The sequence below is a fragment of the Oncorhynchus clarkii genome, unplaced genomic scaffold (genome assembly GCF_045791955.1).
Source record: "Oncorhynchus clarkii lewisi isolate Uvic-CL-2024 unplaced genomic scaffold, UVic_Ocla_1.0 unplaced_contig_2291_pilon_pilon, whole genome shotgun sequence".
NCBI lineage: Eukaryota > Metazoa > Chordata > Actinopteri > Salmoniformes > Salmonidae > Oncorhynchus > Oncorhynchus clarkii.
In genome coordinates this window covers 46697-70648 of record NW_027261074.1, presented here as the reverse complement: position 1 = coordinate 70648, position 23952 = coordinate 46697, and the positions used below count along the sequence as shown (strand labels likewise).

The window sequence follows — 23952 nt, the reverse complement described above, 5'->3', positions numbered from 1 at the left end:
ACAAAACATTTGTTATTTCCTCTCTTACATGGCCCCACATGAAAATAGAATCCCTGCCCAATTCTAGTGCGACTAATAAGATTCAGGTATTGAAGAATAGATTCACCAAGGGCAACCTCAATAGTGGGATTTGAACCGACAGTTTAAAACACTTAATCAAGCACTTGAGACCACTCGGCCTGACAAAACATTTGTTAAATGTCTCGATGGGATCGACACATGGCCTTGCCATTGCTCTGCCTAACTTTCATTGATTTCAATCTAGGGTTTACATACAGCAACTACAGGTTTTTAAGGTCATTTGCCACATGTAAGTAACAGGATGAGGTGGATGAGTGGTTAAGGCGATGGACTGCTTATCCATTGTGCTCTACATGCATGGGTTAGAGTCTCATCGTGTAACAATTAAAATTCGGTGCTTTATTTTGGCAATGGAAGATTTTGACTTTCACAAACACTGGCAAAATTGCTGACTGCCACAGCGAGAGCACAGGACTTGGTATCTGAGTGGTGAAGGCGATGAACTGCATGTGTGGATTATAACACCAACCTCTTCACACAACATTTGTTATTTCCTCTCTTACATGGCCCCACATGACAATAGAATCCCTGCGCAATCCTAGAGCGACTAATAAGATTCAGGTATTGAAGAATAACTTCACCAAGGGCAACCTCAATAGTGGGATTTGAACCGACACCTCAACACACTTAATCAAGCACTGGAGACCACTCGGCCTGACAAAACATTTGTTAAATGTCTCGATGGGATCGACACATGGCCTTGCCATTGCTCTGCCTAACTTTCATTGATTTCATTCTAGGGTTTACATACAGCAACTACAGTCTTTTAAGGTCATTTGCAACTTCCAAAAAACAGGATGAGGTGGCCGAGTGGTTAAGGCGATGGACTGCTAATCCATTGTGCTCTGCATGCATGGGTTCGAATCCCATCCTCATCGAGTAACAATTCAAATGATGTGCTTTATTTTGGCACTGGAAGATTTTGACTTTCACAAACACTGGCAAAATTGCTGACTGCCACAGCGAGAGCACAGGACTTGGTATCTGAGTGGTGAAGGCGATGAACTGCATGTGTGGATTATAACACCAACCTCTTCACACAACATTTGTTATTTCCTCTCTTGCATGGCCCCACATGAAAATAGAATCCCTGCGCAATCCTAGAGCGACTAATAAGATTCAGGTATTGAAGAATAACTTCACCAAGGGCAACCTCAATAGTGGGATTTGAACCGACACCTCAACACACTTAATCAAGCACTGGAGACCACTCGGCCTGACAAAACATTTGTTAAATGTCTCGATGGGATCGACACATGGCCTTGCCATTGCTCTGCCTAACTTTCATTGATTTCATTCTAGGGTTTACATACAGCAACTACAGTCTTTTAAGGTCATTTGCAACTTCTAAAAAACAGGATGAGGTGGCCGAGTGGTTAAGGCGATGGACTGCTAATCCATTGTGCTCTGCATGCATGGGTTCGAATCCCATCCTCATCAAGTAACAATTTAAATGATGTGCTTTATTTTGGCACTGGACGATTTTGAATTTCACAAACACTGGCAAAATTGCTGACTGCCACAGCGAGAGCACAGGACTTGGTATCTGAGTGGTGAAGGCGATGAACTGCATGTGTGGATTATAACACCAACCTCTTCACACAACATTTGTTATTTCCTCTCTTACATGGCCAAAAAATGAAAATAGAATCCCTGTGCAATCCTAGAGCGACTAATAAGATTCAGGTATTGAAGAATAACTTCACCAAGGGCAACCTCAATAGTGGGATTTGAACCGACACCTCAACACACTTAATCAAGCACTGGAGACCACTCGGGCTGACAAAACATTTGTTATATGTCTCGATGGGATAGACACATGGCCTTGCCATTGCTCTGCCTAACTTTCATTGATTTCAATCTAGGGTTTACATACAGCAACTACAGGTTTTTAAGGTCATTTGCCACATGTAGGTAACAGGATGAGGTGGATGAGTGGTTAAGGCGATGAACTGCTTATCCATTGTGCTCTGCATGCATGGGTTCGAATCCCATCCTCATCGAGTAACAATTAAAATTCGGTGCTTTATTTTGGCAATGGAAAATTTTGACTTTCACAAACACTGGCAAAATTGCTGACTGCCACAGCGAGAGCACAGGACTTGGTATCTGAGTGGTGAAGGCGATGAACTGCATGTGTGGATTATAACACCAACCTCTTCACACAACATTTGTTATTTCCTCTCTTACATGGCCCCACATGACAATAGAATCCCTGCGCAATCCTAGAGCGACTAATAAGATTCAGGTATTGAAGAATAACTTCACCAAGGGCAACCTCAATAGTGGGATTTGAACCGACACCTCAACACACTTAATCAAGCACTGGAGACCACTCGGCCTGACAAAACATTTGTTAAATGTCTCGATGGGATCGACACATGGCCTTGCCATTGCTCTGCCTAACTTTCATTGATTTCATTCTAGGGTTTACATACAGCAACTACAGTCTTTTAAGGTCATTTGCAACTTCCAAAAAACAGGATGAGGTGGCCGAGTGGTTAAGGCGATGGACTGCTAATCCATTGTGCTCTGCATGCATGGGTTCGAATCCCATCCTCATCGAGTAACAATTCAAATGATGTGCTTTATTTTGGCACTGGAAGATTTTGACTTTCACAAACACTGGCAAAATTGCTGACTGCCACAGCGAGAGCACAGGACTTGGTATCTGAGTGGTGAAGGCGATGAACTGCATGTGTGGATTATAACACCAACCTCTTCACACAACATTTGTTATTTCCTCTCTTGCATGGCCCCACATGAAAATAGAATCCCTGCGCAATCCTAGAGCGACTAATAAGATTCAGGTATTGAAGAATAACTTCACCAAGGGCAACCTCAATGGTGGGATTTGAACCGACACCTCAACACACTTAATCAAGCACTGGAGACCACTCGGCCTGACAAAACATTTGTTAAATGTCTCGATGGGATCGACACATGTCCTCGCCATTGCTCTGCATAACTTTCATTGATTTCAATCTAGGGTTTACATACAGTAACTACAGTCTTTTAAGGTCATTTGCAACTTCCAAAAAACAGAATGAGGTGGCCGAGTGGTTAAGGCGATGGACTGCTAATCCATTGTGCTCTGCGTGCATGGGTTTGAATCCCATCCTCATCGTGTAACAATTAAAATTCGGTGATTTATTTTGGCACTGGAAGATTTTGACTTTCACAAACACTGGTAAATAACATGTAAATAACAGGATGAGGTGGATGAGTGGTTAAGGCGATGGACTGCTTATCCATTGTGCTCTACATGCATTGGTTAGAATCTCATCGTGTAACAATTAAAATTCGGTGCTTTATTTTGGCAATGGAAGATTTTGACTTTCACAAAACACTGGTAAAATTGCTGACTGCCACAGCGAGAGCACAGGACTTGGTATCTGAGTGGTGAAGGCGATGAACTGCATGTGTGGATTATAACACCAACTTCTTCACAAAACATTTGTTATTTCCTCTCTTACATGGCCCCACATGAATGTAGAGTCCCTGCACAATCCTAGTGCGACTAATAAGATTCAGGTATTGAAGAATAACTTCACCAAGGGCAACCTCAATAGTGGGATTTGAACCGACACCTCAACACACTTAATCAAGCACTGGAGACCACTCGGCCTGACAAAACATTTGTTAAATGTCTCGATGGGATCGACACATGGCCTTGCCAGTGAGGTGGCCGAGTGGTTAAGGCGATGGACTGCTAATCCATTGTGCTCTGCATGCATGGGTTCGAATCCCATCCTCATCGAGTAACAATTCAAATGATGTGCTTTATTTTGGCACTGGAAGATTTTGACTTTCACAAACACTGGCAAAATTGCTGACTGCCACAGCGAGAGCACAGGACTTGGTATCTGAGTGGTGAAGGCGATGAACTGCATGTGTGGATTATAACACCAACCTCTTCACAAAACATTTGTTATTTCCTCTCTTACATGGCCCCACATGAATGTAGAGTCCCTGCACAATCCTAGTGCGACTAATACGATTCAGGTATTGAAGAATAGCTTCACCAAGGGCAACCTCAATAGTGGGATTTGAACCGACACCTCAACACACTTAATCAAGCACTGGAGACCACTCGGCCTGACAAAACATTTGTTAAATGTCTCGATGGGATCGACACATGGCCTTGCCATTGCTCTGCATAACTTTCATTGATTTCAATCTAGGGTTTACATACAGCAACTACAGTTGTTTAGGTCATTTGCAACTTCCAAAAAACAGGATGAGGTGGCCGAGTGGTTAAGGCGATGGACTGCTAATCCATTGTGCTCTGCATGCATGGGTTCGAATCCCATCCTCATCGTGTAACAATTTAAATGATGTGCTTTATTATGGCACTGGAAGAATTTGACTTTCACAAACACTGGCAAAATTGCTGACTGCCACAGTGAGAGCACAGGACTTGGTATCTGAGTGGTGAAGGCGATGAACTGCATGTGTGGGTTGTAACACCAACCTCTTCACACAACATTTGTTATTTCCTCTCTTACATGGCCCCACATGAAAATAGAATCATTGCGCAATCCTAGAGCGACTAATAAGATTCAGGTATTGAAGAATAACTTCACCAAGGGCAACCTCAATAGTGGGATTTGAACCGACACCTCAACACACTTAATCAAGCACTGTAGACCACTCGGCCTGACAAAACATTTGTTAAATGTCTCGATGGGATGGACACATTGCCTTGCCATTGCTCTGCCTAACTTTCATTGATTTCAATCTAGGGTTTACATACAGCAACTACAGGTTTTTAAGGTCATTTGCCACATGTAAATAACAGGATGAGGTGGATGAGTGGTTAAGGCGATGGACTGCTTATCCATTGTGCTCTACATGCATGGGTTAGAATCTCATCGTGTAACAATTAAAATTCAGTGCTTTATTTTGGCAATGGAAGATTTTGACTTTCACAAACACTGGTAAAATTGCTGACTGCCACAGCGATAGCACAGGACTTGGTATCTGAGTGGTGAAGGCGATGAACTGCATGTGTGGATTGTAACACCAACCTCTTCACACAACATTTGTTATTTCCTCTCTTACATGGCCCCACATGAAAATAGAATCATTGCGCAATCCTAGAGCGACTAATAAGATTCAGGTATTGAAGAATAACTTCACCAAGGGCAACCTCAATAGTGGGATTTGAACCGACACCTCAACACACTTAATCAAGCACTGGAGACCACTCGGCCTGACAAAACATTTGTTAAATGTCTCGATGGGATCGACACATGGCCTTGCCATTGCTCTGCATAACTTTCATTGATTTCAATCTAGGGTTTACATACAGTAACTACAGTCTTTTAAGGTCATTTGCAACTTCTAAAAAACAGAATGAGGTGGCAGAGTGGTTAAGGCGATGGACTGCTAATCCATTGTGCTCTGCATGCATGGGTTCGAATCCCATCCTCATCGTGTAACAATTAAAATTCGGTAATTTATTTTGGCACTGGAAGATTTTGACTTTCACAAACACTGGTAAATAACATGTAAATAACAGGATGAGGTGGATGAGTGGTTAAGGCGATGGACTTCTTATCCATTGTGCTCTACATGCATGAGTTAGAATCTCATCGTGTAACAATTAAAATTCGGTGCTTTATTTTGGCAATGGAAGATTTTGACTTTCACAAACACTGGTAAAATTGCTGACTGCCACAGCGAGAGCATAGGACTTGGTATCTGAGTGGTGAAGGCGATGAACTGCATGTGTGGATTATAACACCAACCTCTTCACACAACATTTGTTATTTCCTCTCTTACATGGCCCCACATGAAAATAGAATCCCTGCGCAATCCTAGAGCAACTAATAAGATTCAGGTATTGAAGAATAACTTCACCAAGGGCAACCTCAATAGTGGGATTTGAACCGACACCTCAACACACTTAATCAAGCCCTGGAGACCACTCGGCCTGACAAAACTTTTGTTAAATGTCTCGATGGGATAGACACATGGCCTTGCCATTGCTCTGCATAACTTTCATTGATTTCAATCTAGGGTTTACATACAGCAACTACAGTCTTTTAACGTCATTTGCAACTTCCAAAAAACAGGATGAGGTGGCCGAGTGGTTAAGGCGATGGACTGCTAATCCATTGTGCTCTGCATGCATGGGTTCGAATCCCATCCTCATCGTGTAACAATTAAAATTAAAATTCAGGTATTGAAGAATAACTTCACCAAGGGCAACCTCAATAGTGGGATTTGAACCGACACCTCAACACACTTAATCAAGCACTGGAGACCACTCGGCCTGACAAAACATTTGTTAAATGTCTCGATGGGATAGACACATGGCCTTGCCATTGCTCTGCATAACTTTCATTGATTTCAATCTAGGGTTTACATACAGCAACTACAGTCTTTTAAGGTAATTTGCAACTACCAAAAAACAGGATGAGGTGGCCGAGTGGTTAAGGCGATGGACTGCTAATCCATTGTGCTCTGCATGCATGGGTTCGAATCCCATCCTCATCGAGTAACAATTCAAATGATGTGCTTTATTTTGGCACTGGAAGATTTTGACTTTCACAAACACTGGCAAAATTGCTGACTGCCACAGCGATAGCACAGGACTTGGTATCTGAGTGGTGAAGGCGATGAACTGCATGTGTGGATTATAACACCAACCTCTTCACAAAACATTTGTTATTTCCTCTCTTACATGGCCCCACATGAATGTAGAGTCCCTGCACAATCCTAGTGCGACTAATACGATTCAGGTATTGAAGAATAGCTTCACCAAGGGCAACCTCAATAGTGGGATTTGAACCGACACCTCAACACATTTAATCAAGCACTGTAGACCACTCGGCCTGACAAAACATTTGTTAAATGTCTCGGTGGGATCGACACATTGCCTTGCCATTGCTCTGCCTAACTTTCATTGATTTCAATCTAGGGTTTACATACAGCAACTACAGGTTTTTAAGGTCATTTGCCACATGTAAATAACAGGATGAGGTGGATGAGTGGTTAAGGCGATGGACTGCTTATCCATTGTGCTCTACATGCATGGGTTAGAATCTCATCGTGTAACAATTAAAATTCAGTGCTTTATTTTGGCAATGGAAGATTTTGACTTTCACAAACACTGGTAAAATTGCTGACTGCCACAGCGATAGCACAGGACTTGGTATCTGAGTGGTGAAGGCGATGAACTGCATGTGTGGATTGTAACACCAACCTCTTCACACAACATTTGTTATTTCCTCTCTTACATGGCCCCACATGAAAATAGAATCATTGCGCAATCCTAGAGCGACTAATAAGATTCAGGTATTGAAGAATAACTTCACCAAGGGCAACCTCAATAGTGGGATTTGAACCGACACCTCAACACACTTAATCAAGCACTGGAGACCACTCGGCCTGACAAAACATTTGTTAAATGTCTCAATGGGATCGACACATGGCCTTGCCATTGCTCTGCATAACTTTCATTGATTTCAATCTAGGGTTTACATACAGTAACTACAGTCTTTTAAGGTCATTTGCAACTTCTAAAAAACAGAATGAGGTGACAGAGTGGTTAAGGCGATGGACTGCTAATCCATTGTGCTCTGCATGCATGGGTTCGAATCCCATCCTCATCGAGTAACAATTCAAATGATGTGCTTTATTTTGGCACTGGAAGATTTTGACTTTCACAAACACTGGCAAAATTGCTGACTGCCACAGCGAGAGCACAGGACTTGGTATCTGAGTGGTGAAGGCGATGAACTGCATGTGTGGATTATAACACCAACCTCTTCACACAACATTTGTTATTTCCTCTCTTACATGGCCCCACATGAAAATAGAATCCCTGCGCAATCCTAGAGCGACTAATAAGATTCAGGTATTGAAGAATAACTTCACCAAGGGCAACCTCAATAGTGGGATTTGAACCGACACCTCAACACACTTAATCAAGCACTGGAGACCACTCGGCCTGACAAAACATTTGTTAAATGTCTCGATGGGATCGACACATGGCCTTGCCATTGCTCTGCCTAACGTTCATTGATTTCAATCTAGGGTTTACATACAGCAACTACAGGTTTTTAAGGTCATTTGCCACATGTAAATAACAGGATGAGGTGGATGAGTGGTTAAGGCGATGGACTGCTTATCCATTGTGCTCTACATGCATGAGTTAGAATCTCATCGTGTAACAATTAAAATTCGGTGCTTTATTTTGGCAATGGAAGATTTTGACTTTCACAAAACACTGGTAAAATTGCTGACTGCCACAGCGAGAGCACAGGACTTGGTATCTGAGTGGTGAAGGCGATGAACTGCATGTGTGGATTATAACACCAACTTCTTCACAAAACATTTGTTATTTCCTCTCTTACATGGCCCCACATGAATGTAGAGTCCCTGCACAATCCTAGTGCGACTAATAAGATTCAGGAATTGAAGAATAACTTCACCAAGGGCAACCTCAATAGTGGGATTTGAACCGACACCTCAACACACTTAATCAAGCACTGGAGACCACTCGGGCTGACAAAACATTTGTTAAATGTCTCGATGGGATAGACACATGGCCTTGCCATTGCTCTGCATAACTTTCATTGATTTCAATCTAGGGTTTACATACAGCAACTACAGTCTTTTAACGTCATTTGCAACTTCCAAAAAACAGGATGAGGTGGCCGAGTGGTTAAGGCGATGGACTGCTAATCCATTGTGCTCTGCATGCATGGGTTCGAATCCCATCCTTATCGTGTAACAATTAAAATGTTGTGCTTTATTTTGGAACTGGAAGATTTTGACTTTCACAAACACTGGTAAAATTGCTGACTACCACAGCGAGAGCACAGGACTTGGTATCTGAGTGGTGAAGGCGATGAACTGCATGTGTGGATTATAACGCCAACCTCTTCACAAAACATTTGTTATTTCCTCTCTTACATGGCCCCACATGAATGTAGAGTCCCTGCCCAATTCTAGTGCGACTAATAAGATTCAGGTATTGAAGAATAGCTTCACCAAGGGCAACCTCAATAGTGGGATTTGAACCGACAGTTTAAAACACTTAATCAAGCACTTGAGACCACTCGGCCTGACAAAACATTTGTTAAATGTCTCGATGGGATCGACACATGGCCTTGCCATTGCTCTGCCTAACTTTCATTGATTTCAATCTAGGGTTTACATACAGCAACTACAGGTTTTTAAGGTCATTTGCCACATGTAAGTAACAGGATGAGGTGGATGAGTGGTTAAGGCGATGGACTGCTTATCTGTTGTGCTCTACATGCATGGGTTAGAGTCTCATCGTGTAACAATTAAAATTCGGTGCTTTATTTTGGCAATGGAAGATTTTGACTTTCACAAACACTGGCAAAATTGCTGACTGCCACAGCGAGAGCACAGGACTTGGTATCTGAGTGGTGAAGGCGATGAACTGCATGTGTGGATTATAACACCAACCTCTTCACACAACATTTGTTATTTCCTCTCTTACATGGCCCCACATGAAAATAGAATCCCTGCGCAATCCTAGAGCGACTAATAAGATTCAGGTATTGAAGAATAACTTCACCAAGGGCAACCTCAATAGTGGGATTTGAACCGACACCTCAACACACTTAATCAAGCACTGGAGACCACTCGGCCTGACAAAACATTTGTTAAATGTCTCGATGGGATCGACACATGGCCTTGCCATTGCTCTGCCTAACTTTCATTGATTTCATTCTAGGGTTTACATACAGCAACTACAGGTTTTTAAGGTCATTTGCCACATGTAAGTAACAGGATGAGGTGGATGAGTGGTTAAGGCGATGGACTGCTTATCCATTGTGCTCTACATGCATGGTTTAGAGTCTCATCGTGTAACAATTAAAATTCGGTGCTTTATTTTGGCAATGGAAGATTTTGACTTTCACAAACACTGGCAAAATTGCTGACTGCCACAGCGAGAGCACAGGACTTGGTATCTGAGTGGTGAAGGCGATGAACTGCATGTGTGGATTATAACACCAACCTCTTCACACAACATTTGTTATTTCCTCTCTTACATGGCCCCACATGAAAATAGAATCCCTGCGCAATCCTAGAGCGACTAATAAGATTCAGGTATTGAAGAATAACTTCACCAAGGGCAACCTCAATAGTGGGATTTGAACCGACACCTCAACACACTTAATCAAGCACTGGAGACCACTCGGCCTGACAAAACATTTGTTAAATGTCTCGATGGGATAGACACATGGCCTTGCCATTGCTCTGCATAACTTTCATTGATTTCAATCTAGGGTTTACATACAGCAACTACAGTCTTTTAACGTCATTTGCAACTTCCAAAAAACAGGATGAGGTGGCCGAGTGGTTAAGGCGATGGACTGCTAATCCATTGTGCTCTGCATGCATGGGTTCGAATCCCATCCTCAACGTGTAACAATTAAAATTCAGTGATTTATTTTGGCACTGGAAGATTTTGACTTTCACAAACACTGGTAAGATTGCTGACTGCCACAGCGAGAGCACAGGACTTGGTATCTGAGTGGTGAAGGCGATGAACTGCATGTGTGGATTATAACACCAACCTCTTCACAAAACATTTGTTATTTCCTCTCTTACATGGCCCCACATGAAAATAGAATCCCTGCCCAATTCTAGTGCGACAAATAAGATTCAGGTATTGAAGAATAGCTTCACCAAGGGCAACCTCAATGGTGGGATTTGAACCGACAGCTCAAAACACTTAATCAAGCACTTGAGACCACTCGGCCTGACAAAACATTTGTTAAATGTCTCGATGGGATCGACACATGGCCTTGCCATTGCTCTGCCTAACTTTCATTGATTTCAATCTAGGGTTTACATACAGCAACTACAGGTTTTTAAGGTCATTTGCCACATGTAAGTAACAGGATGAGGTGGATGAGTGGTTAAGGCGATGGACTGCTTATCCATTGTGCTCTACATGCATGGGTTAGAGTCTCATCGTGTAACAATTAAAATTCGATGCTTTATTTTGGCAATGGAAGATTTTGACTTTCACAAACACTGGCAAAATTGCTGACTGCCACAGCGAGAGCACAGGACTTGGTATCTGAGTGGTGAAGGCGATGAACTGCATGTGTGGATTATAACACCAACCTCTTCACACAACATTTGTTATTTCCTCTCTTACATGGCCCCACATGAAAATAGAATCCCTGCGCAATCCTAGAGCGACTAATAAGATTCAGGTATTGAAGAATAACTTCACCAAGGGCAACCTCAATAGTGGGATTTGAACCGACACCTCAACACACTTAATCAAGCACTGGAGACCACTCGGCCTGACAAAACATTTGTTAAATGTCTCGATGGGATAGACACATGGCCTTGCCATTGCTCTGCATAACTTTCATTGATTTCAATCTAGGGTTTACATACAGCAACTACAGTCTTTTAAGGTCATTTGCAACTTCCAAAAAACAGGATGAGGTGGCCGAGTGGTTAAGGCGATGGACTGCTAATCCATTGTGCTCTGCATGCATGGGTTCGAATCCCATCCTCATCGAGTAAAAATTCAAATGATGTGCTTTATTTTGGCACTGGAAGATTTTGACTTTCACAAACACTGGCAAAATTGCTGACTGCCACAGCGAGAGCACAGGACTTGGTATCTGAGTGGTGAAGGCGATGAACTGCATGTGTGGATTATAACACCAACCTCTTCACACAACATTTGTTATTTCCTCTCTTACATGGCCCCACATGAAAATAGAATCCCTGCGCAATCCTAGAGCGACTAATAAGATTCAGGTATTGAAGAATAACTTCACCAAGGGCAACCTCAATAGTGGGATTTGAACCGACACCTCAACACACTTAATCAAGCACTGGAGACCACTCGGCCTGACAAAACATTTGTTAAATGTCTCGATGGGATCGACACATGGCCTTGCCATTGCTCTGCCTAACTTTCATTGATTTCAATCTAGGGTTTACATACAGCAACTACAGGTTTTTAAGGTCATTTGCCACATGTAAGTAACAGGATGAGGTGGATGAGTGGTTAAGGCGATGGACTGCTTATCCATTGTGCTCTACATGCATGGGTTAGAGTCTCATCGTGTAACAATTAAAATTCAGTGCTTTATTTTGGCAATGGAAGATTTTGACTTTCACAAACACTGGCAAAATTGCTGACTGCCACAGCGAGAGCACAGGACTTGGTATCTGAGTGGTGAAGGCGATGAACTGCATGTGTGGATTATAACACCAACCTCTTCACACAACATTTGTTATTTCCTCTCTTACATGGCCCCACATGAAAATAGAATCCCTGCGCAATCCTAGAGCGACTAATAAGATTCAGGTATTGAAGAATAACTTCACCAAGGGCAACCTCAATAGTGGGATTTGAACCGACACCTCAACACACTTAATCAAGCACTGGAGACCACTCGGCCTGACAAAACATTTGTTAAATGTCTCGATGGGATCGACACATGGCCTTGCCATTGCTCTGCCTAACTTTCATTGATTTCATTCTAGGGTTTACATACAGCAACTACAGTCTTTTAAGGTCATTTGCAACTTCCAAAAAACAGGATGAGGTGGCCGAGTGGTTAAGGCGATGGACTGCTAATCCATTGTGCTCTGCATGCATGGGTTCGAATCCCATCCTCATCGAGTAACAATTCAAATGATGTGCTTTATTTGAGCACTGGAAGATTTTGACTTTCACAAACACTGGCAAAATTGCTGACTGCCACAGCGAGAGCACAGGACTTGGTATCTGAGTGGTGAAGGCGATGAACTGCATGTGTGGATTATAACACCAACCTCTTCACACAACATTTGTTATTTCCTCTCTTACATGGCCCCACATGAAAATAGAATCCCTGCGCAATCCTAGAGCGACTAATAAGATTCAGGTATTGAAGAATAACTTCACCAAGGGCAACCTCAATAGTGGGATTTGAACCGACACCTCAACACACTTAATCAAGCACTGGAGACCACTCGGCCTGACAAAACATTTGTTAAATGTCTCGATGGGATCGACACATGGCCTTGCCATTGCTCTGCCTAACTTTCATTGATTTCATTCTAGGGTTTACATACAGCAACTACAGTCTTTTAAGGTCATTTGCAACTTCCAAAAAACAGGATGAGGTGGCCGAGTGGTTAAGGCGATGGACTGCTAATCCATTGTGCTCTGCATGCATGGGTTCGAATCCCATCCTCATCGAGTAACAATTCAAATGATGTGCTTTATTTGAGCACTGGAAGATTTTGACTTTCACAAACACTGGCAAAATTGCTGACTGCCACAGCGAGAGCACAGGACTTGGTATCTGAGTGGTGAAGGCGATGAACTGCATGTGTGGATTATAACACCAACCTCTTCACACAACATTTGTTATTTCCTCTCTTACATGGCCCCACATGAAAATAGAATCCCTGCGCAATCCTAGAGCGACTAATAAGATTCAGGTATTGAAGAATAACTTCACCAAGGGCAACCTCAATAGTGGGATTTGAACCGACACCTCAACACACTTAATCAAGCACTGGAGACCACTCGGCCTGACAAAACATTTGTTAAATGTCTCGATGGGATCGACACATGGCCTTGCCATTGCTCTGCCTAACTTTCATTGATTTCATTCTAGGGTTTACATACAGCAACTACAGTCTTTTAAGGTCATTTGCAACTTCCAAAAAACAGGATGAGGTGGCCGAGTGGTTAAGGCGATGGACTGCTAATCCATTGTGCTCTGCATGCATGGGTTCGAATCCCATCCTCATCGAGTAACAATTCAAATGATGTGCTTTATTTTGGCACTGGAAGATTTTGACTTTCACAAACACTGGCAAAATTGCTGACTGCCACAGCGAGAGCACAGGACTTGGTATCTGAGTGGTGAAGGCGATGAACTGCATGTGTGGATTATAACACCAACCTCTTCACACAACATTTGTTATTTCCTCTCTTACATGCCCCCACATGAAAATAGAATCCCTGCGCAGTCCTAGAGCGACTAATAAGATTCAGGTATTGAAGAATAACTTCACCAAGGGCAACCTCAATAGTGGGATTTGAACCGACACCTCAACACACTTAATCAAGCACTGGAGACCACTCGGCCTGACAAAACATTTGTTAAATGTCTCGATGGGATAGACACATGGCCTTGCCATTGCTCTGCATAACTTTCATTGATTTCAATCTAGGGTTTACATACTGCAACTACAGTCTTTTAAGGTAATTTGCAACTTCCAAAAAACAGGATGAGGTGGCCGAGTGGTTAAGGCGATGGACTGCTAATCCATTGTGCTCTGCATGCATGGGTTCGAATCCCATCCTCATCGAGTAACAATTCAAATGATGTGCTTTATTTTGGCACTGGAACATTTTGACTTTCACAAACACTGGCAAAATTGCTGACTGCCACAGCGAGAGCACAGGACTTGGTATCTGAGTGGTGAAGGCGATGAACTGCATGTGTGGATTATAACACCAACTTCTTCACAAAACATTTGTTATTTCCTCTCTTACATGGCCCCACATGAATGTAGAGTCCCTGCACAATCCTAGTGCGACTAATAAGATTCAGGTATTGAAGAATAACTTCACCAAGGGCAACCTCAATAGTGGGATTTGAACCGACACCTCAACACACTTAATCAAGCACTGGAGACCACTCGGGCTGACAAAACATTTGTTAAATGTCTCGATGGGATAGACACATGGCCTTGCCATTGCTCTGCCTAACTTTCATTGATTTCAATCTAGGGTTTACATACAGCAACTACAGGTTTTTAAGGTCATTTGCCACATGTAAATAACAGGATGAGGTGGATGAGTGGTTAAGGCGATGGACTGCTTATCCATTGTGCTCTACATGCATGGGTTAGAATCTCATCGTGTAACAATTAAAATTCGGTGCTTTATTTTGGCAATGGAAGATTTTGACTTTCACAAAACACTGGTAAAATTGCTGACTGCCACAGCGAGAGCACAGGACTTGGTATCTGAGTGGTGAAGGCGATGAACTGCATGTGTGGATTATAACACCAACTTCTTCACAAAACATTTGTTATTTCCTCTCTTACATGGCCCCACATGAATGTAGAGTCCCTGCACAATCCTAGTGCGACTAATAAGATTCAGGTATTGAAGAATAACTTCACCAAGGGCAACCTCAATAGTGGGATTTGAACCGACACCTCAACACACTTAATCAAGCACTGGAGACCACTCGGCCTGACAAAACATTTGTTAAATGTCTCGATGGGATCGACACATGGCCTTGCCATTGCTCTGCATAACTTTCATTGATTTCAATCTAGGGTTTACATACAGCAACTACAGCCTTTTTAGATAATTTGCAACTTCCAAAAAACAGGATGAGGTGGCCGAGTGGTTAAGGCGATGGACTGCTAATCCATTGTGCTCTGCATGCATGGGTTCGAATCCCATCCTCATCGTGTAACAATTAAAATGTTGTGCTTTATTTTGGAACTGGAAGATTTTGACTTTCACAAACACTGGTAAAATTGCTGACTACCACAGCGAGAGCACAGGACTTGGTATCTGAGTGGTGAAGGCGATGAACTGCATGTGTGGATTATAACACCAACTTCTTCACAAAACATTTGTTATTTCCTCTCTTACATGGCCCCACATGAATGTAGAGTCCCTGCACAATCCTAGTGCGACTAATAAGATTCAGGTATTGAAGAATAACTTCACCAAGGGCAACCTCAATAGTGGGATTTGAACCGACACCTCAACACACTTAATCAAGCACTGGAGACCACTCGGCCTGACAAAACATTTGTTAAATGTCTCGATGGGATCGACACATGGCCTTGCCATTGCTCTGCATAACTTTCATTGATTTCAATCTAGGGTTTACATACAGCAACTACAGCCTTTTTAGATAATTTGCAACTTCCAAAAAACAGGATGAGGTGGCCGAGTGGTTAAGGCGATGGACTGCTAATCCATTGTGCTCTGCATGCATGGGTTCGAATCCCATCCTCATCGAGTAAAAATTCAAATGATGTGCTTTATTTTGGCACTGGAAGATTTTGACTTTCACAAACACTGGCAAAATTGCTGACTGCCACAGCGAGAGCACAGGACTTGGTATCTGAGTGGTGAAGGCGATGAACTGCATGTGTGGATTATAACACCAACCTCTTCACACAACATTTGTTATTTCCTCTCTTACATGGCCCCACATGAAAATAGAATCCCTGCGCAATCCTAGAGCGACTAATAAGATTCAGGTATTGAAGAATAACTTCACCAAGGGCAACCTCAATAGTGGGATTTGAACCGACACCTCAACACACTTAATCAAGCACTGGAGACCACTCGGCCTGACAAAACATTTGTTAAATGTCTCGATGGGATCGACACATGGCCTTGCCATTGCTCTGCCTAACTTTCATTGATTTCAATCTAGGGTTTACATACAGCAACTACAGGTTTTTAAGGTCATTTGCCACATGTAAGTAACAGGATGAGGTGGATGAGTGGTTAAGGCGATGGACTGCTTATCCATTGTGCTCTACATGCATGGGTTAGAGTCTCATCGTGTAACAATTAAAATTCAGTGCTTTATTTTGGCAATGGAAGATTTTGACTTTCACAAACACTGGCAAAATTGCTGACTGCCACAGCGAGAGCACAGGACTTGGTATCTGAGTGGTGAAGGCGATGAACTGCATGTGTGGATTATAACACCAACCTCTTCACACAACATTTGTTATTTCCTCTCTTACATGGCCCCACATGAAAATAGAATCCCTGCGCAATCCTAGAGCGACTAATAAGATTCAGGTATTGAAGAATAACTTCACCAAGGGCAACCTCAATAGTGGGATTTGAACCGACACCTCAACACACTTAATCAAGCACTGGAGACCACTCGGCCTGACAAAACATTTGTTAAATGTCTCGATGGGATCGACACATGGCCTTGCCATTGCTCTGCCTAACTTTCATTGATTTCATTCTAGGGTTTACATACAGCAACTACAGTCTTTTAAGGTCATTTGCAACTTCCAAAAAACAGGATGAGGTGGCCGAGTGGTTAAGGCGATGGACTGCTAATCCATTGTGCTCTGCATGCATGGGTTCGAATCCCATCCTCATCGAGTAACAATTCAAATGATGTGCTTTATTTGAGCACTGGAAGATTTTGACTTTCACAAACACTGGCAAAATTGCTGACTGCCACAGCGAGAGCACAGGACTTGGTATCTGAGTGGTGAAGGCGATGAACTGCATGTGTGGATTATAACACCAACCTCTTCACACAACATTTGTTATTTCCTCTCTTACATGGCCCCACATGAAAATAGAATCCCTGCGCAATCCTAGAGCGACTAATAAGATTCAGGTATTGAAGAATAACTTCACCAAGGGCAACCTCAATAGTGGGATTTGAACCGACACCTCAACACACTTAATCAAGCACTGGAGACCACTCGGCCTGACAAAACATTTGTTAAATGTCTCGATGGGATCGACACATGGCCTTGCCATTGCTCTGCCTAACTTTCATTGATTTCATTCTAGGGTTTACATACAGCAACTACAGTCTTTTAAGGTCATTTGCAACTTCCAAAAAACAGGATGAGGTGGCCGAGTGGTTAAGGCGATGGACTGCTAATCCATTGTGCTCTGCATGCATGGGTTCGAATCCCATCCTCATCGAGTAACAATTCAAATGATGTGCTTTATTTGAGCACTGGAAGATTTTGACTTTCACAAACACTGGCAAAATTGCTGACTGCCACAGCGAGAGCACAGGACTTGGTATCTGAGTGGTGAAGGCGATGAACTGCATGTGTGGATTATAACACCAACCTCTTCACACAACATTTGTTATTTCCTCTCTTACATGGCCCCACATGAAAATAGAATCCCTGCGCAATCCTAGAGCGACTAATAAGATTCAGGTATTGAAGAATAACTTCACCAAGGGCAACCTCAATAGTGGGATTTGAACCGACACCTCAACACACTTAATCAAGCACTGGAGACCACTCGGCCTGACAAAACATTTGTTAAATGTCTCGATGGGATCGACACATGGCCTTGCCATTGCTCTGCCTAACTTTCATTGATTTCGTTCTAGGGTTTACATACAGCAACTACAGTCTTTTAAGGTCATTTGCAACTTCCAAAAAACAGGATGAGGTGGCCGAGTGGTTAAGGCGATGGACTGCTAATCCATTGTGCTCTGCATGCATGGGTTCGAATCCCATCCTCATCGAGTAACAATTCAAATGATGTGCTTTATTTGAGCACTGGAAGATTTTGACTTTCACAAACACTGGCAAAATTGCTGACTGCCACAGCGAGAGCACAGGACTTGGTATCTGAGTGGTGAAGGCGATGAACTGCATGTGTGGATTATAACACCAACCTCTTCACACAACATTTGTTATTTCCTCTCTTACATGGCCCCACATGAAAATAGAATCCCTGCGCAATCCTAGAGCGACTAATAAGATTCAGGTATTGAAGAATAACTTCACCAAGGGCAACCTCAATAGTGGGATTTGAACCGACACCTCAACACACTTAATCAAGCACTGGAGACCACTCGGCCTGACAAAACATTTGTTAAATGTCTCGATGGGATCGACACATGGCCTTGCCATTGCTCTGCCTAACTTTCATTGATTTCATTCTAGGGTTTACATACAGCAACTACAGTCTTTTAAGGTCATTTGCAACTTCCAAAAAACAGGATGAGGTGGCCGAGTGGTTAAGGCGATGGACTGCTAATCCATTGTGCTCTGCATGCATGGGTTCGAATCCCATCCTCATCGAGTAACAATTCAAATGATGTGCTTTATTTTGGCACTGGAAGATTTTGACTTTCACAAACACTGGCAAAATTGCTGACTGCCACAGCGAGAGCACAGGACTTGGTATCTGAGTGGTGAAGGCGATGAACTGCATGTGTGGATTATAACACCAACCTCTTCACACAACATTTGTTATTTCCTCTCTTACATGCCCCCACATGAAAATAGAATCCCTGCGCAGTCCTAGAGCGACTAATAAGATTCAGGTATTGAAGAATAACTTCACCAAGGGCAACCTCAATAGTGGGATTTGAACCGACACCTCAACACACTTAATCAAGCACTGGAGACCACTCGGGCTGACAAAACATTTGTTAAATGTCTCGATGGGATAGACACATGGCCTTGCCATTGCTCTGCATAACTTTCATTGATTTCAATCTAGGGTTTACATACTGCAACTACAGTCTTTTAAGGTAATTTGCAACTTCCAAAAAACAGGATGAGGTGGCCGAGTGGTTAAGGCGATGGACTGCTAATCCATTGTGCTCTGCATGCATGGGTTCGAATCCCATCCTCATCGAGTAACAATTCAAATGATGTGCTTTATTTTGGCACTGGAACATTTTGACTTTCACAAACACTGGCAAAATTGCTGACTGCCACAGCGAGAGCACAGGACTTGGTATCTGAGTGGTGAAGGCGATGAACTGCATGTGTGGATTATAACACCAACTTCTTCACAAAACATTTGTTATTTCCTCTCTTACATGGCCCCACATGAATGTAGAGTCCCTGCACAATCCTAGTGCGACTAATAAGATTCAGGTATTGAAGAATAACTTCACCAAGGGCAACCTCAATAGTGGGATTTGAACCGACACCTCAACACACTTAATCAAGCACTGGAGACCACTCGGGCTGACAAAACATTTGTTAAATGTCTCGATGGGATAGACACATGGCCTTGCCATTGCTCTGCCTAACTTTCATTGATTTCAATCTAGGGTTTACATACAGCAACTACAGGTTTTTAAGGTCATTTGCCACATGTAAATAACAGGATGAGGTGGATGAGTGGTTAAGGCGATGGACTGCTTATCCATTGTGCTCTACATGCATGGGTTAGAATCTCATCGTGTAACAATTAAAATTCGGTGCTTTATTTTGGCAATGGAAGATTTTGACTTTCACAAAACACTGGTAAAATTGCTGACTGCCACAGCGAGAGCACAGGACTTGGTATCTGAGTGGTGAAGGCGATGAACTGCATGTGTGGATTATAACACCAACTTCTTCACAAAACATTTGTTATTTCCTCTCTTACATGGCCCCACATGAATGTAGAGTCCCTGCACAATCCTAGTGCGACTAATAAGATTCAGGTATTGAAGAATAACTTCACCAAGGGCAACCTCAATAGTGGGATTTGAACCGACACCTCAACACACTTAATCAAGCACTGGAGACCACTCGGCCTGACAAAACATTTGTTAAATGTCTCGATGGGATCGACACATGGCCTTGCCATTGCTCTGCATAACTTTCATTGATTTCAATCTAGGGTTTACATACAGCAACTACAGCCTTTTTAGATAATTTGCAACTTCCAAAAAACAGGATGAGGTGGCCGAGTGGTTAAGGCGATGGACTGCTAATCCATTGTGCTCTGCATGCATGGGTTCGAATCCCATCCTCATCGTGTAACAATTAAAATGTTGTGCTTTATTTTGGAACTGGAAGATTTTGACTTTCACAAACACTGGTAAAATTGCTGACTACCACAGCGAGAGCACAGGACTTGGTATCTGAGTGGTGAAGGCGATGAACTGCATGTGTGGATTATAACACCAACTTCTTCACAAAACATTTGTTATTTCCTCTCTTACATGGCCCCACATGAATGTAGAGTCCCTGCACAATCCTAGTGCGACTAATAAGATTCAGGTATTGAAGAATAACTTCACCAAGGGCAACCTCAATAGTGGGATTTGAACCGACACCTCAACACACTTAATCAAGCACTGGAGACCACTCGGCCTGACAAAACATTTGTTAAATGTCTCGATGGGATCGACACATGGCCTTGCCATTGCTCTGCATAACTTTCATTGATTTCAATCTAGGGTTTACATACAGCAACTACAGCCTTTTTAGATAATTTGCAACTTCCAAAAAACAGGATGAGGTGGCCGAGTGGTTAAGGCGATGGACTGCTAATCCATTGTGCTCTGCATGCATGGGTTCGAATCCCATCCTCATCGTGTAACAATTAAAATGTTGTGCTTTATTTTGGAACTGGAAGATTTTGACTTTCACAAACACTGGTAAAATTGCTGACTACCACAGCGAGAGCACAGGACTTGGTATCTGAGTGGTGAAGGCGATGAACTGCATGTGTGGATTATAACACCAACCTCTTCACACAACATTTGTTATTTCCTCTCTTACATGGCCCCACATGAAAATAGAATCCCTGCGCAATCTTAGAGCGACTAATAAGATTCAGGTATTGAAGAATAACTTCACCAAGGGCAACCTCAATAGTGGGATTTGAACCGACACCTCAACACACTTAATCAAGCACTGGAGACCACTCGGCCTGACAAAACATTTGTTAAATGTCTCGATGGGATCGACACATGGCCTTGCCATTGCTCTGCCTAACTTTCATTGATTTCAATCTAGGGTTTACATACAGCATCTACAGGTTTTTAAGGTAATTTGCCACATGTAAGTAACAGGATGAGGTGGATGAGTGGTTAAGGCGATGGACTGCTTATCCATTGTGCTCTACATGCATGGGTTAGAGTCTCATCGTGTAACAATTAAAATTCGGTGCTTTATTTTGGCAATGGAAGATTTTGACTTTCACAAACACTGGCAAAATTGCTGACTGCCACAGCGAGAGCACAGGACTTGGTATCTGAGTGGTGAAGGCGATGAACTGCATGTGTGGATTATAACACCAACCTCTTCACACAACATTTGTTATTTCCTCTCTTACATGGCCCCACATGAAAATAGAATCCCTGCGCAATCCTAGAGCGACTAATAAGATTCAGGTATTGAAGAATAACTTCACCAAGGGCAACCTCAATAGTGGGATTTGAACCGACACCTCAACACACTTAATCAAGCACTGGAGACCACTCGGCCTGACAAAACATTTGTTAAATGTCTCGATGGGATAGACACATGGCCTTGCCATTGCTCTGCATAACTTTCATTGATTTCAATCTAGGGTTTACATACAGCAACTACAGTCTTTTAAGGTAATTTGCAACTTACAAAAAACAGGATGAGGTGGCCGAGTGGTTAAGGCGATGGACTGCTAATCCATTGTGCTCTGCATGCATGGGTTCGAATCCCATCCTCATCGAGTAACAATTCAAATGATGTGCTTTATTTTGGCACTGGAAGATTTTGACTTTCACAAACACTGGCAAAATTGCTGACTGCCACAGCGAGAGCACAGGACTTGGTATCTGAGTGGTGAAGGCGATGAACTGCATGTGTGGATTATAACACCAACTTCTTCACAAAACATTTGTTATTTCCTCTCTTACATGGCCCCACATGAATGTAGAGTCCCTGCACAATCCTAGTGCGACTAATAAGATTCAGGTATTGAAGAATAACTTCACCAAGGGCAACCTCAATAGTGGGATTTGAACCGACACCTCAACACACTTAATCAAGCACTGGAGACCACTCGGGCTGACAAAACATTTGTTAAATGTCTCGATGGGATAGACACATGGCCTTGCCATTGCTCTGCCTAACTTTCATTGATTTCAATCTAGGGTTTACATACAGCAACTACAGGTTTTTAAGGTCATTTGCCACATGTAAATAACAGGATGAGGTGGATGAGTGGTTAAGGCGATGGACTGCTTATCCATTGTGCTCTACATGCATGGGTTAGAATCTCATCGTGTAACAATTAAAATTCGGTGCTTTATTTTGGCAATGGAAGATTTTGACTTTCACAAAACACTGGTAAAATTGCTGACTGCCACAGCGAGAGCACAGGACTTGGTATCTGAGTGGTGAAGGCGATGAACTGCATGTGTGGATTATAACACCAACTTCTTCACAAAACATTTGTTATTTCCTCTCTTACATGGCCCCACATGAATGTAGAGTCCCTGCACAATCCTAGTGCGACTAATAAGATTCAGGTATTGAAGAATAACTTCACCAAGGGCAACCTCAATAGTGGGATTTGAACCGACACCTCAACACACTTAATCAAGCCCTGGAGACCACTCGGCCTGACAAAACTTTTGTTAAATGTCTCGATGGGATAGACACATGGCCTTGCCATTGCTCTGCATAACTTTCATTGATTTCAATCTAGGGTTTACATACAGCAACTACAGTCTTTTAACGTCATTTGCAACTTTGAAAAACAGGATGAGGTGGCCGAGTGGTTAAGGCGATGGACTACTAATCCATTGTGCTCTGCATGCATGGGTTCGAATCCCATCCTCATCGTGTAACAATTAAAATTAAGTGATTTATTTTGGCACTGGAAGATTTTGACTTTCACAAACACTGGTAAAATTGCTGACTGCCACAGCGAGAGCACAGGACTTGGTATCTGAGTGGTGAAGGCGATGAACTGCATGTGTGGATTATAACACCAACCTCTTCACACAACATTTGTTATTTCCTCTCTTACATGGCCCCACATGAAAATAGAATCCCTGCGCAATCCTAGAGCGACTAATAAGATTCAGGTATTGAAGAATAACTTCACCAAGGGCAACCTCAATAGTGGGATTTGAACCGACACCTCAACACACTTAATCAAGCACTGGAGACCACTCGGCCTGACAAAACATTTGTTAAATGTCTCGATGGGATAGACACATGGCCTTGCCATTGCTCTGCATAACTTTCATTGATTTCAATCTAGGGTTTACATACAGCAACTACAGTCTTTTAAGGTAATTTGCAACTTCCAAAAAACAGGATGAGGTGGCCGAGTGGTTAAGGCGATGGACTGCTAATCCATTGTGCTCTGCATGCATGGGTTCGAATCCCATCCTCATCGTGTAACAA

General features: G+C 42.7%; 23 non-coding genes across 23 annotated transcripts; all 23 read left to right on the top strand.

Moving 5' to 3' along the window:
• The first annotated feature begins 877 nt into the window (after positions 1-877).
• On the top strand, positions 878-959 carry trnas-gcu (transfer RNA serine (anticodon GCU)). Its single transcript has one exon. It is a non-coding gene; the product is annotated as a tRNA-Ser (tRNA).
• Positions 960-1439: 480 nt separating this feature from the next.
• On the top strand, positions 1440-1521 carry trnas-gcu (transfer RNA serine (anticodon GCU)). The gene has a single exon. It is a non-coding gene; the product is annotated as a tRNA-Ser (tRNA).
• A 1043-nt stretch (positions 1522-2564) lies between these two features.
• Positions 2565-2646, top strand: trnas-gcu (transfer RNA serine (anticodon GCU)). The gene has a single exon. It is a non-coding gene; the product is annotated as a tRNA-Ser (tRNA).
• Positions 2647-4320: 1674 nt separating this feature from the next.
• trnas-gcu (transfer RNA serine (anticodon GCU)) lies at positions 4321-4402 on the top strand. Its single transcript has one exon. It is a non-coding gene; the product is annotated as a tRNA-Ser (tRNA).
• Positions 4403-6161: 1759 nt separating this feature from the next.
• On the top strand, positions 6162-6243 carry trnas-gcu (transfer RNA serine (anticodon GCU)). The gene has a single exon. It is a non-coding gene; the product is annotated as a tRNA-Ser (tRNA).
• Positions 6244-6503: 260 nt separating this feature from the next.
• Positions 6504-6585, top strand: trnas-gcu (transfer RNA serine (anticodon GCU)). Its single transcript has one exon. It is a non-coding gene; the product is annotated as a tRNA-Ser (tRNA).
• Positions 6586-11532: 4947 nt separating this feature from the next.
• Positions 11533-11614, top strand: trnas-gcu (transfer RNA serine (anticodon GCU)). Its single transcript has one exon. It is a non-coding gene; the product is annotated as a tRNA-Ser (tRNA).
• A 1036-nt stretch (positions 11615-12650) lies between these two features.
• On the top strand, positions 12651-12732 carry trnas-gcu (transfer RNA serine (anticodon GCU)). Its single transcript has one exon. It is a non-coding gene; the product is annotated as a tRNA-Ser (tRNA).
• Positions 12733-13212: 480 nt separating this feature from the next.
• On the top strand, positions 13213-13294 carry trnas-gcu (transfer RNA serine (anticodon GCU)). The gene has a single exon. It is a non-coding gene; the product is annotated as a tRNA-Ser (tRNA).
• A 480-nt stretch (positions 13295-13774) lies between these two features.
• Positions 13775-13856, top strand: trnas-gcu (transfer RNA serine (anticodon GCU)). Its single transcript has one exon. It is a non-coding gene; the product is annotated as a tRNA-Ser (tRNA).
• A 480-nt stretch (positions 13857-14336) lies between these two features.
• On the top strand, positions 14337-14418 carry trnas-gcu (transfer RNA serine (anticodon GCU)). The gene has a single exon. It is a non-coding gene; the product is annotated as a tRNA-Ser (tRNA).
• Positions 14419-15455: 1037 nt separating this feature from the next.
• Positions 15456-15537, top strand: trnas-gcu (transfer RNA serine (anticodon GCU)). The gene has a single exon. It is a non-coding gene; the product is annotated as a tRNA-Ser (tRNA).
• A 480-nt stretch (positions 15538-16017) lies between these two features.
• Positions 16018-16099, top strand: trnas-gcu (transfer RNA serine (anticodon GCU)). Its single transcript has one exon. It is a non-coding gene; the product is annotated as a tRNA-Ser (tRNA).
• A 1036-nt stretch (positions 16100-17135) lies between these two features.
• Positions 17136-17217, top strand: trnas-gcu (transfer RNA serine (anticodon GCU)). The gene has a single exon. It is a non-coding gene; the product is annotated as a tRNA-Ser (tRNA).
• Positions 17218-17697: 480 nt separating this feature from the next.
• On the top strand, positions 17698-17779 carry trnas-gcu (transfer RNA serine (anticodon GCU)). Its single transcript has one exon. It is a non-coding gene; the product is annotated as a tRNA-Ser (tRNA).
• A 480-nt stretch (positions 17780-18259) lies between these two features.
• trnas-gcu (transfer RNA serine (anticodon GCU)) lies at positions 18260-18341 on the top strand. Its single transcript has one exon. It is a non-coding gene; the product is annotated as a tRNA-Ser (tRNA).
• Positions 18342-18821: 480 nt separating this feature from the next.
• trnas-gcu (transfer RNA serine (anticodon GCU)) lies at positions 18822-18903 on the top strand. The gene has a single exon. It is a non-coding gene; the product is annotated as a tRNA-Ser (tRNA).
• Positions 18904-19383: 480 nt separating this feature from the next.
• Positions 19384-19465, top strand: trnas-gcu (transfer RNA serine (anticodon GCU)). Its single transcript has one exon. It is a non-coding gene; the product is annotated as a tRNA-Ser (tRNA).
• A 1037-nt stretch (positions 19466-20502) lies between these two features.
• Positions 20503-20584, top strand: trnas-gcu (transfer RNA serine (anticodon GCU)). The gene has a single exon. It is a non-coding gene; the product is annotated as a tRNA-Ser (tRNA).
• Positions 20585-21064: 480 nt separating this feature from the next.
• On the top strand, positions 21065-21146 carry trnas-gcu (transfer RNA serine (anticodon GCU)). The gene has a single exon. It is a non-coding gene; the product is annotated as a tRNA-Ser (tRNA).
• Positions 21147-22182: 1036 nt separating this feature from the next.
• On the top strand, positions 22183-22264 carry trnas-gcu (transfer RNA serine (anticodon GCU)). The gene has a single exon. It is a non-coding gene; the product is annotated as a tRNA-Ser (tRNA).
• Positions 22265-23300: 1036 nt separating this feature from the next.
• On the top strand, positions 23301-23382 carry trnas-acu (transfer RNA serine (anticodon ACU)). Its single transcript has one exon. It is a non-coding gene; the product is annotated as a tRNA-Ser (tRNA).
• A 480-nt stretch (positions 23383-23862) lies between these two features.
• Positions 23863-23944, top strand: trnas-gcu (transfer RNA serine (anticodon GCU)). Its single transcript has one exon. It is a non-coding gene; the product is annotated as a tRNA-Ser (tRNA).
• Positions 23945-23952: the final 8 nt, after the last annotated feature.